The sequence below is a fragment of the Oryza brachyantha genome, chromosome 10, assembly GCF_000231095.2.
Source record: "Oryza brachyantha chromosome 10, ObraRS2, whole genome shotgun sequence".
Lineage (NCBI taxonomy): Eukaryota > Viridiplantae > Streptophyta > Magnoliopsida > Poales > Poaceae > Oryza > Oryza brachyantha.
Window position 1 is genome coordinate 8,225,416 of NC_023172.2, and position 13,256 is coordinate 8,238,671.

A 13,256-nucleotide genomic window follows, 5' to 3' on the forward strand; every position below is an offset into this window, starting at 1 on the left:
GGCGGCAGGGGGCAAATGCAAATTAGGCTAAGCCGCCGTTGCCAGCCGTCCCTCCCTGCCGGGCGGCTTTTTGCCACATCACCTTTCCGTCATCCAAATGACGGCAGGAGGTTAGTTTTGTGAATTTTAAAATATAAAATTAAATTTGTAAATTATTTAATAAATAAAGTTAAAAATTCCAACATGCATGGGCGGGAGGGAGATAAAATTTTGAAATTTGAACGATTGTCACCCTGTCAGCTCTCAACGGGAGTCAGCCCAAAAAAGGAAAAAAAAAAAGAAAGAGAAGAAATAGGAAAAAATGAAAAAGAACATGAAAATTTTAGGGAAATATGGGCAGTTGACAAGAAAAAGGAAAATTGAAAATTTATGAAAAATATGGAGGAAAAAAAGAAATAAATCATGATTTATTTCTATATCATTTGATTGATATTTTTATTTTTACTAGAGGAAAAAACGAGCAATGTGATTATGTGTAGCAAAATATTAAGAAGAGAAATGAGTAATGACCTTTTATTGATGTATATATTGCATGAATGTCTCGTTAGTAAGTTTGTCATGTAAAAACTAACAAGTGACAGAATTGTAACAAGGAAAAAAGTGTACAGCCAGCCTAAAGGCCACAACTAAAAAAAATAAAAAGTAACTAATCCTCATCCTAGTCTAGAAAGAGGTTCTTGAAGTGAGCAGCCAACTCTGGGTTCTCCGTGGTGTGTTGTGCATGTTTAACTAGCTCCCAGTCTTTGACGACAACTAGCATTTCTACCACCTCGCTTTATAGATTTCTTCTCTTATCGTCCATACTTTGTCCACATAGACAGAATATTGATTTAGAGGAAATAGTATATGCAGGCACCATCAACAAATCTCATGCTAGTCTTGAGAGCATGGGATATGTAACTTGTGATCATTCAGTACATTGAAATCTTGTGCATAGTAGCTAACCACGTCATTATCCATGTAGGCTATCATTTATTCTATGCCAATAAAGCGGCACTTGTACTTGAGGCACACGAACTCTCACCGCTGGAAGAGGAACCACCTAAAATTCGGCACTACTATAATTTCTTCTTACTTGTTAGGTACAGGTGAAGCTCTTTGCAAGTGAACTTCCTGAAACTTAATTTAATACTTCCGAAATACATCATATAATTTACTCCCAACGTCAATAAATTGGTTAGAATAATGTAATTATGTTGCTTCTCCAAAGAGTGACAACAAAATTGAGGAATCCCCGTATTTTCCCCCTAGGATCAAGAATAAATGCAACAACATAAAACATGGGGATTTACTTCCAATATTTAAGATATTCTATTTCATATGAATCACCACTTCTCGTAAAAGAATGTCATATTCATATGTTTGCAATACATTAACAATGTTTAGAATTTTATACAAAACTAAATTAGCTATTGGATAATAAATTCCTGATAAAGTAAGAGTTGCATCACAAAATGTGTCAAGAAAGATACATAATTTCTCAATAATATGCCAATCATGATCGGTCAATACCGGAATGCCTTCCTCTTGTTGTGTTTGCAAAAAAACACAGAGTAATTTGTTGTAAGGTAACACATGCTTCAATATTAGATATGTTGCACTCTAGCGACCATTAACTGTAAGATTATATGCATGATTAATATTTTATGATGAAAAATTGGCATGCGAATTGATTTATAATAGAATTTGGTTTGGAAATATTTAAGGCATTGGTGTGAGTGTGTGTGATTAATGTAGGTCAGGTTGTGATATCTGTGTCCGAAAACAGTTGATTTATTTCTGTGTGTGCAGGTGACTTAGAGGTCAATATCAGTCAACGGCAACAGGATCCTGAGTAGACTTCGGGAGAAGCTGAGGTGCAGACGATCAAGGACGTCGGGTAACGACATTGAATATAAGGTGATACGTGAAGAAACACTATATGTGAATGGATGTGTAATAGGGTTCACATGTATGCAAGCGTATCAAAAAAATTTGGAGAAAAATTGGATGAAACTTGAAGAATAGTTGATGAAGAAATAAAGAAAAGAGAGAGAAACCGTGCTGCTACACATGTATGTATGTCAGGGCTGCAGCATGGATGCCGTGCATGGTTGGCAGGCCGGCTGAGTCCAACTCCGACACGTCCGGGCGTCCATACGTCCACGCGATAGAATAGATGGTTTTTATGTCCGTCAGTGCCAACATGACTTTGTTACGGACAGAAATTATGACTTTGTTACGGATAGAAATTATTTTTGAGATAATTTTAAAGAGATAAGTTCTATTAGGATAAGAGTTCTATTGTTTGTTAGAGATAGATTTTTTCGCTATAAATAGATGCCAAGGAGTATGCCCCCAGTGTGTTTTTTTTGAGATTTAGAATTAGAAAATTAGAAGTTTAGAATAGTTTTCGATTTTAGATCAAATAATTTGACAGAAGTATTGATGGTGCAATTTGTAAATACTAGTTGATGCAATAAAGTCGAGATCATTTAATTCACATATTCTGCTTTCGTCTACTAGTGTTTTTCTAGGTTCCAACAGTCTGATCGACGGCACAGGAGCGGTGTGATCAGAGGTAACAAGGTTCAAGTTCGTTGACAGAGATAATATTTTATTCCGTGAAAGATTTTTGGGCTTTGGTTTACCATTCACCTACTCTGATAGGTTTGTCTGATCTTGTTCGATCGTATATATCAACATCCGTGCAAAACTTACGTGGATGTTCTCACTTGCAATACAATAAATTTTGAATTGTGCAAATCACAAATAGGAATTATTTAATCATGTTATTGCACTACAGACAACATTAATTCATGAAGGCACTCTCTGAAAACCACTTTTAACTATGATATTAATTATGGCATGCACAACATTGATGAAGAAGAAATGATTCATCATAAATACCAAATATAGGTTGAAGAATTTCCGTAACCTTAGAATTTGCAGCTACACTTTCTAATGTTATAGAAAAAATTTTATTTGTAATGCAATAATCATCGACAACTTTCACAATATTATGAGCAATATTTTCAGCATTATGCCAAACAACAGTTTGTTTTAATGCCAATCCTTTTATTTAGGTTCCAACCATTATCAATAAAATGAGCAACTACACAAATATAATCCTCTTTAGCCCAACCACGCCAAATATCATATGTGATACTAATAGCAATATGTACTTCAATACGTCATGACCTTACTCACTAACCATTTTCAAATCATGAGTCGGGGTCTATCTACTAACAACTTGAAACCTACGATTATCAGTAGTTTTAATAAAATTCTAAAATGCAATGGACTTACCCAAGTTTAAGGGTAAATCTTGTCTAGCAATTAAACGAGTTAGAGATACTCATGCTGCACGAGAATCCTAGTCCATGTACGTGTGGTCCCATTAGGATTTAGTAGTATTTTTTGTTGCTGTAGATGGATTCCTTTTTGCTTCGCACAAGCCTCAGTATGCCTCTTCATGTGTACTGTTCCATCAGAAGATTTTTCAGTTAATTTAAACCTACATATTCTGCATCTTGCGAAGTTACTTGCCTACCGTCGGGGGTCACTTTCTTGATTTCATCTAAATGTTGCCAGACACCATAAATTTTAGATCTTTTTGACCATGTATTTGTCGATGTACTCTGGTCGCATTTCCTAATCCTTCTAAAGGCACCGATATTTCTTTTTGCAAACCCTAGTGTTGGTGTCAACCCGATGACATCTTGGTTGACACTCTAGTAAGTTGGATCAAACTCGCTTAGTTGGAAGGATGGGTAATTCAAATTGAATTAAAATTATATCAATGTACTTTTAGAAAATATATTCATCTAGGAGGTAAGAATAAGAAACACAAGAAGTTAAAAATCCAGACTTCTGTTCCTGTGCCAGGCCGTTTTGTCTATTATAGCGATATACTCGGGCATGCACGGTTGGCCCGACCCATTTGGCCATCACTTATGGTTCCCTCCACTTTAATAGTCTCTATTATTAAGTATTACACTTCGTATACGTAGGTTACATATGGCTATGATATACTATGCTTTTTCTCTCTCCTTTTATTCAAAATATTTTAATGTTTTCTCTATTCTTTAATTATAGAATGCAGAATTGCTTATCCACATGTTGATTATTAAACAACCTAAAATAGATATAATTTAGTCGTATAAGGCTTAGCCAGGTATGCAAAATAGATTTATTCTAGCCATACAAGCCACAGCCCAAAGAAGAGGGATGAAAAATAAACTTATTCACACAACCCAAAGAGGTGGGGGAGAAAATATAGACTGGCCCCTCATGGCCCGAGTGTTATTGGGCTGTGTCTGGGCGATAGGTGCAACCCGTAGGCCGGCACAGCATGGGCCAATATGTTAATTGGGTCGTGCTAGCTAAACCGAATTCGGCATGAGCCCGGTCGTGGCTGGGTCATCTATATCGGCCTGCTTCAGCAATAGACCTATGTCGTGCTGGCCCGATGTGCCACCCCTGGCCAGGCACAACATGGGCAGATGGGTCATGCCAGCACCACCCATTTACTGATAACCGACATAGGCCTCGTTCGTTCTCCCTAATAAATAATCCACATTTTCTTCGTTTTCGTACGCCCACATCACGACTGCTAAACGGTGTATTTTTTAAAAAAAATTCTACGGAGAAGTTGCTTTAAAAATTCAGATTAATCTATTTTCAAAATTTTATAGTCAATAAATAATTAATCATATAGTAATCTATTATCGTGTTTTCTGTGCCGCGCCGGTTAACCTCCCGCGCGCTAAACGCACAATCCGGACTTCGGTTCCCATGCCGGGCCGTTTTGTTTATTGTAGTAACATACTCGGGCAGGCACGGTTGGCCCGACCCATTTGGTCATCACTTATGGTTTCCTCCACTTTAATTGTCTCTATTATTAAGTATTACACTTCGTATACATAAGTTACATATGGATATGATATACTATGCTTTTTTCTCTCTCTTTTTATTCAAAATATTCTGATGTTTTCTCTATTCGTTAATTACAGAATGCAGAATTGCTTATCCACATGTTGATTATTAAAGAACCTAAAATAGATATAATTTAGTCATATAAGGCTTAGCCAGATGTGCAAAATAGACTTATTCTAGCCATACAAGCCACAACCCAAAGAAGAGGAATGAAAAATAGATTTATTTACCCAGCCCAAAGAGGTGAGAGAGAAAATATAGACTTTTTACTAAATAAACACGATGGGTCATCGTGACTTCGTACCGGCCCAACACGGCACGAGTGTTATTGGGTTGTGTCTGGACGATAGGTGCAACCCGTGAGCCTGCACGGCATGGCCCGACATGTTGATTGGGTCGTGCTAGCTAAACAGAATTCGGCATGAGCCTGGCCTGGGTCGTGTTGGGCGAGGTGGGCCGTATGGCCATCTATATCAGCCTGCTGCAACAATACCCCTATGTCGTGCTGACCCGATGTGCCACACCTGGCCAGGCACAACATGGGCAGATGGGTCGTGCCAGCACCACCCATTTACATAGGCCCCGTTTGATCTCTCCAACAAATAACCCAGATTTTCTTATTTTTCGTGCGCACGCATACTGAACTACTAAACAGTGTAATTTTTAAAAAAATCTATAGGAAAGTTGCTTTAAAAATTCAGATTAATCCGTTTTCTATCTTGTTTATAGTTAATAAGTAATTAATTATATACTAATCTATTATCGTGTTTTCTGCGCCAAACGCAAAATCCGGACTTAGGTTCCCGTGCCAGGCCGTTTTGTTTATTGTAGTGACATACTCGGTGTCACGCCCAGAAATTCCTCACACGAATTTCTGAACTTAATTGTATATTAAATCCCTGTCCAGGACCAGCCAGGGTACACAAAAAGACAATGTTGATTGCATAACCATCGTTCTTAGAAACAACTGAAAATTACACTTATTCTAGCGAAAATGCAGCGGAAAGAAAAACAAAGGGGGTAGATTAGCTCCAGCGGGTACGGCTCCAGTCCACAGGCAACGCTTCGACGGCGGAACAGCTCACTCCTGAGAGGCACCTCCAACGGACTCGACTTCTAGCTCTGGGTTGGGAAAGTTAAGCAAGGCTGAGTACAAACCACCGTACTCAACAAGTAACACGAACAAGGGGAAGAATAAATGATGCGATGGGATTAACAAGGACAGGCTAGGGTTAGTTGCGGTAAAGCAGCAGTTTAAATAAGTAACAGAGCTTAAAGAATAAAGGTAATTTAATACAGTAAAGCATAAGTAAATAAACAATTGTAAAATACCACAACACTGTCTAACGTTACACCACGTTGCAACAGGCCCAACCACTACTCAACGTTACACCACGTTGCAGTAGTACCGAGTGTTAACCAATTACTCAAGTTATTAAGGGTTCACTAATCACAGTGAAGCTGGGAGTTCGCCCGTAACCGTGGGCACGGCTATTCGAATAGTTTATACTCTGATCAGAGGTGTACTACTGTACCCACAAGACACGACTCCACTACACTTAAACGTGCGCCGACAAACCACCATGGTATACCGGAAAGGAGACCGTGATAGGACCCGTTACACAACCCTCCCTATTTAATCGCACCACACTTCAGGTTTCACCCCCTCCTTTACACCAAGTCGGGCAGTCCCCTCTTGTGCCTTGGTAGATCCGGAAGCAGGAGAAGCTTTCGTTACACCACGATTGCCCGTCCACACTCCATCACGCCTACCCTTGCCTGGGTACATCAAATAGTTCAAAGTCATGCTCCAAATCCCACCTTACCCATTTCGGCATGTGGTTAGCACTTGTTTACTTCCAGGGTTTCCCGTGAACCGGTCCTTAATCACCATGGGTGCGACTCTCTAAACCATGCACCCACAGCCCACCATTATCAATATTTTAGTTGACATTAACCCGAACCGGGTAGTGAATCATTATCTCAGCTATACAGAACTAAGCATGATTAAGTGTGATCCCATGAGCTATTTGTTCTAAGCATGGCTAAGCATTAACCTAGGCCTAACTCTAATCAAGTTACCCCTGGTCCAGCAATGAATAAAGTTGGATAAACAACGGCATAACAATAAGGTTTACCCGAAAAATAACATAAGGTAAGTACTTTGATTAAAACAATGCATATTTGGAATACTTGTCACACCCGGAGTTTCGTCCTTAGCCTAAATCGTAAAAAGAAATCCGTAAATAACAATTGGCTTAATTAACTCAGGAAAAATCCCTCTAAAAGGAATTAATTCAATTAAATCGAGGCTCGCAAATCGACTAACAGGATTTAAATTCAAATTGCAGAAGTATAAAATTTGGCCAAACAAATTAATTTAAAACTCGGCAAAAGTGGGGTTTTCCTTTTTCCCTCCTTTTTCCTTTCTTTTTCCCTTCCTTCTCAAATTGGGCCGAAGTCCAATTTTCCTCCCTCTCTCTTTTTCCTTTTTCTTTTTCTTTTTCTTTTCCTTCCCGGGCCGGCCCAGCCGAGCCGGCCCGTCTTCCCGCTCGGCCGGCCCAGCCGAGCCGGCCTCCCTCCGCCCGCCGCGCGCGCCCCCGCCTGGGCCGCGGCCTCGGCCCAGCTCTCGCGCTCGCCCGCGCCGCGAGTCCGCGTCGCCTCCCTCCTCTCTCCCGCGCCACTGACAGGTGGGGCCCACCTGTCAGTGACCGTTCGCGGCCGCCCGCGCCCGCGCCGCGCCGGCCGAGTCCGAGTCCGCCGCCGCGCCGCAACCGCCGCCGCCGCAACCGCCGCCGCCGAGACCGCGTCGTCACCGACTCGGTCTCCAACCTCCGCCCACCCTAGCCGGTCGCCGCCACCCTATAAATCCCCTCCGCCGCCGCGCCGTCGCTCGTTTTCCGTCGTCGCTCAAGTCGCCGCCTCACTGCCGCCGTTCGCCGCCGCCGCGCAATCTCGCCGCCGTTCGCCGCCGCCGCGCAATCTCGCCGCCAGCCGCTGGTCGTCGCCGTCCCGCTGCGTCACCACCTCCGTCCCTCTGTCGCCGACTTGTTGCCGCCCTCGCCGTCGCCAGGGAGCCTCCCCAGTGCCGCGCGCTCCCTCTCCGCCCGGTCGCCGCAGCGCCTCGCCGTGCGCCGCCGCCACTCGATCTCCACCGCCACCGCCGATCTCCCGCACCCGCCCGCGTCGCCACCTTCGCCTCGGTCTCGCCGACCCGTCCGCGCCCTCGCCGCCGCCGGTGAGCCTCCGCACCCTCCTCCCCTCTTTCTCCCCCTTTCCGGCCGACCGCCGCCGAGTCGCGCGCCGTCGCCAGACGAGGCCGAAGCCCGCCGCTCCCGCCGGCCGTCGTGGTCGTCGTCGCCTCCGCGTCGCCGACGTCTGGCCGCCGTCTCTTGCGCCCGCACGTGCCGCGCCGTCGCCGCTTGCCAGTCGCCGTCGCCGCTGTCCTTCCACCGCCGCCCGTGCGTCGCCGCCCCGGCCGTCGTCGCCGTCGCGCCGTCGCCGCTCGCCGGTCGTCGCCGTCGCGCCGTCGCCGTCGCGTCGCCGTCGCCGTGCGCCGCCGCCGCCGCGCCGCCCGCCGCTCCCGCCGGTCGCCGCCGTCCGCCGAGCCGCGCTTCTCTCTGTCCTCTCTCGCTGACGAGTGGGACCCACTCGTCAGTCGCTCCCCGCCAGCCGCCTCCTCTCTCTCCTCCCCGGGCCCGCGTGTCAGCCGCCCTTTTCCTCTCTCTCTCACCGACAGGTGGTCCCCACCTGTCAGCCGTCAGTTCCTCTCTCCTCGCTGACGTCAGCAGCCCCATTAATTGCGCAATAATTGATTTAGGACTTTTCTGTTTAGTTAAAAACCCAGAAAACTTCTAAAATTCATAAGTAATTCATCTAGTCTCCGTTTAGGTCCATTCAAATTTCATTAAATTCATAAAATTATCAAGAATCCATTAAAAATAGTTTCTTTTACTGTTTCAGTAGAGTTTGTGCCTGTTTTATTTATTTTTTGTGCTTTGTCGCTTAGATTCGGACCCCGCCGAAGAGCCGGTTTACTTCGAGATCGTCGCCGAAGTTCCCCAAGGGCCAGAGCAAGGAAAGTGACACTCATCCTTGAACATATTGAACCCATTATTGCAAATTCCCCACTTTATTACTTCAAATATGCATCGTTTTAATTAAAGTACTTACCTTATGCTATTTTCGGGTAAACCTTATTGCTATGCCGTTGTTTATCCAACTTTGTTCATTGCTGGACCAGGGGTAAATTGATTAGAGTCAGGCCTAGGTTAATGCTTAGCCATGCTTAGAACAAATAGCTCATGGGATCACATATAATTATGCTTAGTTCTGAATAGCCGTGATAATGATTCACTACCCGGTTCGGGTTAATGTCAACTAAAACATTGATAATGGTGGGCTATGGGTGCATGGTTTTGAGAGTCGCACCCATGGCGATTAAGGACCGGTTCACGGGAAACCCTGAAAGTCATTAAGTGCTAACCACATGCCGAAATGGGTAAGGTGGGATTTGGAGCATGACTTCGAACTATTTGACGTACCCAGGCAAGGGTAGGCGTGATGGAGTATGGACGGGCAATCGTGGTGTAACGAAAGCTTCTCCTGCTTCCGGATCTACCAAGGCACAAGAGGGGACTGCCCGACTTGGTGTAAAGGAGGGGGTGAAACCTGAAGTGTGGTACGATTAAATAGGGAGGGTTGTGTAACGGGTCCTATCACGGTCTCCTTTCCGGTATGCCGTGGTGGTATGTCGGCGCACGTTCAAGTGTAGTGGAGTCGTGTCTTGTGGGTACAGTAGTACACCTCTGATCAGAGTATAAACTATTCGAATAGCCGTGCCCACGGTTACGGGCGAACTCCCAGCTTCACTGTGATTAGTGAACCCTAATAACTTGAGTAAAATCTGTTATCACTTGGGACTACTGCAGCGTGGTGTAACGTTGAGTAGTGGTTGGGCCTGTTGCAACGTGGTGTAACGTTGGACAGTGTTGTGGTATTTTACAACTGCTTATTTTATTTATGTTTTACTGTATTTAAATTACCTTTATTCTTTCAATCTCTGTTATTTATTTAAACTGCTGCTTTGTCGCAACTAACCCTAGCCCGTCCTTGTTAACTCCTATGCATCATTTATGTTTCCCCCTTGTCCGTGTTACTTGTTGAGTACGGTGGTTTGTACTCAGCCTTGCTTAACTTTCCCAACCCAGAGCTAGAAGCAGAGTCCGATGGAGGTGCCTCTCAGGAGTGAGCTGTTCCGCCGTCGAAGTGTTGCCTGTGGACTGGAGCCGTACCCGCTGGAGCTAGTCTACCCCTTTGTTTTCCTTTCCGCTGCATTTCCGCTAGAATAAGTGTAATTTTCAGTTGTTTCTAAGAACGATGGTTATGTAATCAACATTGTCTTTTTGTGTACCCTGGCTGGTCCTGGACAGGGATTTAATACACAATTAAGTTTAGAAATTCGTGTGAGGAATTTCCGGGCGTGACAATACTAAAGCGGGGAATTTGCAATAATGGGTTCAATATGTTCAAGGATGAGTGTCACTTGCCTTGCTCTGGCCCTTGGGGAACTTCGGCGACGATCTCGAAGAAAACCGGCTCTTCGGCGGGGTTCGAATCTAAGCGACAAAGCACAAAAATAAATAAAACAGGCACAAACTCTACTGAAACAGCAAAAGAAACTATTTTTAATGGATTCTTGATAATTTTATGAATTTAATGAAATTTGAATGGACCTAAACGGAGACTAGATGAATTACTTATGAATTTTAGAAGTTTTCTGGGTTTTTAGCTAAACAGAAAAGTCCTAAATCAATTATTGCGCAATTAATGGGGCTGCTGACGTCAGCGAGGAGAGAGGAAGCTGACGGTAGACAGGTGGGGACCACCTGTCGGTGAGAGAGAGGAAGAGGGAGAGACTGACACGCGAGCCCGGGGAGGAGAGAGAGAGGAGGCGGGCGCGGGGACGACTGACGGGTGGGACCCACTCGTCAGCGAGAGGGGAACAGAGAGGAGGGGACAGAGCGCGCGCTCGGGTGCACGGCGGCGACCGGCGGGAGCGGCGGGCGACGCGGCGGCGGCGGCGCACGGCGACGGCGGCGCGACGGCGACGGCGCGACGGCGACGACCGGCGAGCGGCGACGGCGCGACGACGACGACGGCCGAGGCGGCGACGCACGGGCGCAACCGGCAGAACAGCGGCGACGGCGACTAGCGAGCGGCGACGGCGCGGCACGCACGGCGCAAGCGACGGCGGCTGGACGTCGGCGACGCGAAGGCGGCGACGACCGCGAGCGACGACGGGAGGGGCGAGCTTCACACTCGTCCGGCGACGGCGCGCGACTCGGCGGCGGTCGGCCGGAAAGGGGGAGAGAGAGGGGAGGAGGGTGCGGGTGCTCACCGGCGGCGGCGAGGGTGGCAACCGGTCGACGAGGTCGAGGCGGTGGTGGCGACGCGGGTGGGAGCGGAAGATCGGCGGTGGCGGCGGAGATCGATTGGCGGCGGTGAGGCGACCGGGCGCGACGGCGACGGCGCGACGGAGGAATGCGCGGCGCGGGGGACGCTCACCGACGACGACGAGGGTGGCAACCGGTCGGCGATGGCGGCGCGGAGGCGATGACGCGGCTGGACGGCGACGACCAGCGTCCGACGGCAAGATTGCGCGGCGGCGGCGAGAGGCGGCAGCGCGGCGCGACACGAGCGACGGCGGAAAGTGGGCGACGGCGCGCGGCGGCTCGGGATTTATAGGGTGGCGGCACCGGCTAGGGTGGGCGGAGGTTGGAGACCGAGTCGGCGACGACGCGGTCTCGGCGGCGGCCGTTGCGGCGGCGGCGGTTGCGGCGCGGCGGCGGACTCGGACTCGGACTCGGACTCGGCCGGCGCGGGCGCGGCGCGGGCTGGCGAAACGGTCACTGACAGGTGGGCCTCACCTGTCAGTGGCGCGAGGGAGAGGAGGGAGGCGGCGCGGACTCGCGGCGCGGGCGAGCGGGCGAGCGCGGGAGCTGGGCCGAAGCCGCGGCCTAGGCGGGGCGCGCGCGAAGGGGGAGGGAGGCCGGTCGGCTGGGCCGGCCGAGGAGGTGGCGGTGGGCTGGCTCGGCTGGGCCGGCCCGGGAAGAAAAAGAAAAAGGAAAGGAAAAAGAAAAAGAAAGAGGGAGGAAAATTGGACTTCGGCCCAATTTGAGAAGGAAGGGAAAAAGAAAGGAAAAAGGAGGGAAAAAGGAAAACCCCACTTTTACCGAGTTTTAAATTAATTCGTTTGGCCAAATTTTATGCCTCTGCAATTTAAATTTAAATCCTGTTAGTCGATTTGCGAGCCTCGATTTTATTGAATTAGGTTCTTTTAGAGGGATTTTTCCTGAGTTAATTAAGCCAATTGTTGCTTACGAATTTCTTTTTACGATTTAGGCTTAGGACGAAACTCCGGGTGTGACACTCGGGCAGGCACGGTTGGCCCGACCCATTTAGCCATCACTTTATGATTCCCCTCCACTTTAATTGTGTCTATTATTAAGTATTACTGATACATATGGATCTGATATGCTATGCTTTCTTCAATCTTTTCATACAAAATATTCTGATGTTTTCTCTATTCTTTAATTGGAGAATGCAGAATTGTTTATCTACATGTTGATTAACCGTTTTTTTTTGTAAAGAGATGTTATTATATGAGCTAAATTGGCACCCATGTGCACGAAAGAACATGGTACGGATAAGGTGATTATGCAATGGTAAACAATGAAGATCTATAGGGATTATAAAGAACAAATTGGTTCTCAACTTAGTGCTTTGTCAATTTTTTATTGTTAAGTTGGAATAAATCCACTTGTTTGTGGAGCTGAGAAGAATATTACTGTTGTTAACCGTTTAGTTAAACTTTTCAGAATTCGAGATTTTGGGTTTTTATAAGTTTTCTCCATCAGTACCTTTAGGCGAATCTCAATCTTATATTTCCTGTCGCAACGCATGAACACTCCACTAGTTATTTGTAAAGACCGTATTTTAGGATTAAAGAGGAGAGCTGCACTTTCGGTCAAACACTGCAGATCAGCTCCAACTCCAATCTACAAGTTGCAGTTGTGCCCTGTCTAGTTCCTAAAAATTTTCGTGTTCACCTATCACATCAACTCTTTGAACACACGTAGAAATCATTAAAAATAGTTAAACAGTTTAATTGAAAGGAATTTACGAGATGAACTTTTTTAGCCTAATTAGCATTTGATTAGCTATAACTGTAACAGTAACTCACATATGGTAATAGCGGATTAATAAGGCTTAAAAAATACATCTTGTGTTTTCCTAACACCCTATATAATTAGTTTTTTAATCGTCGAAATAGTCTT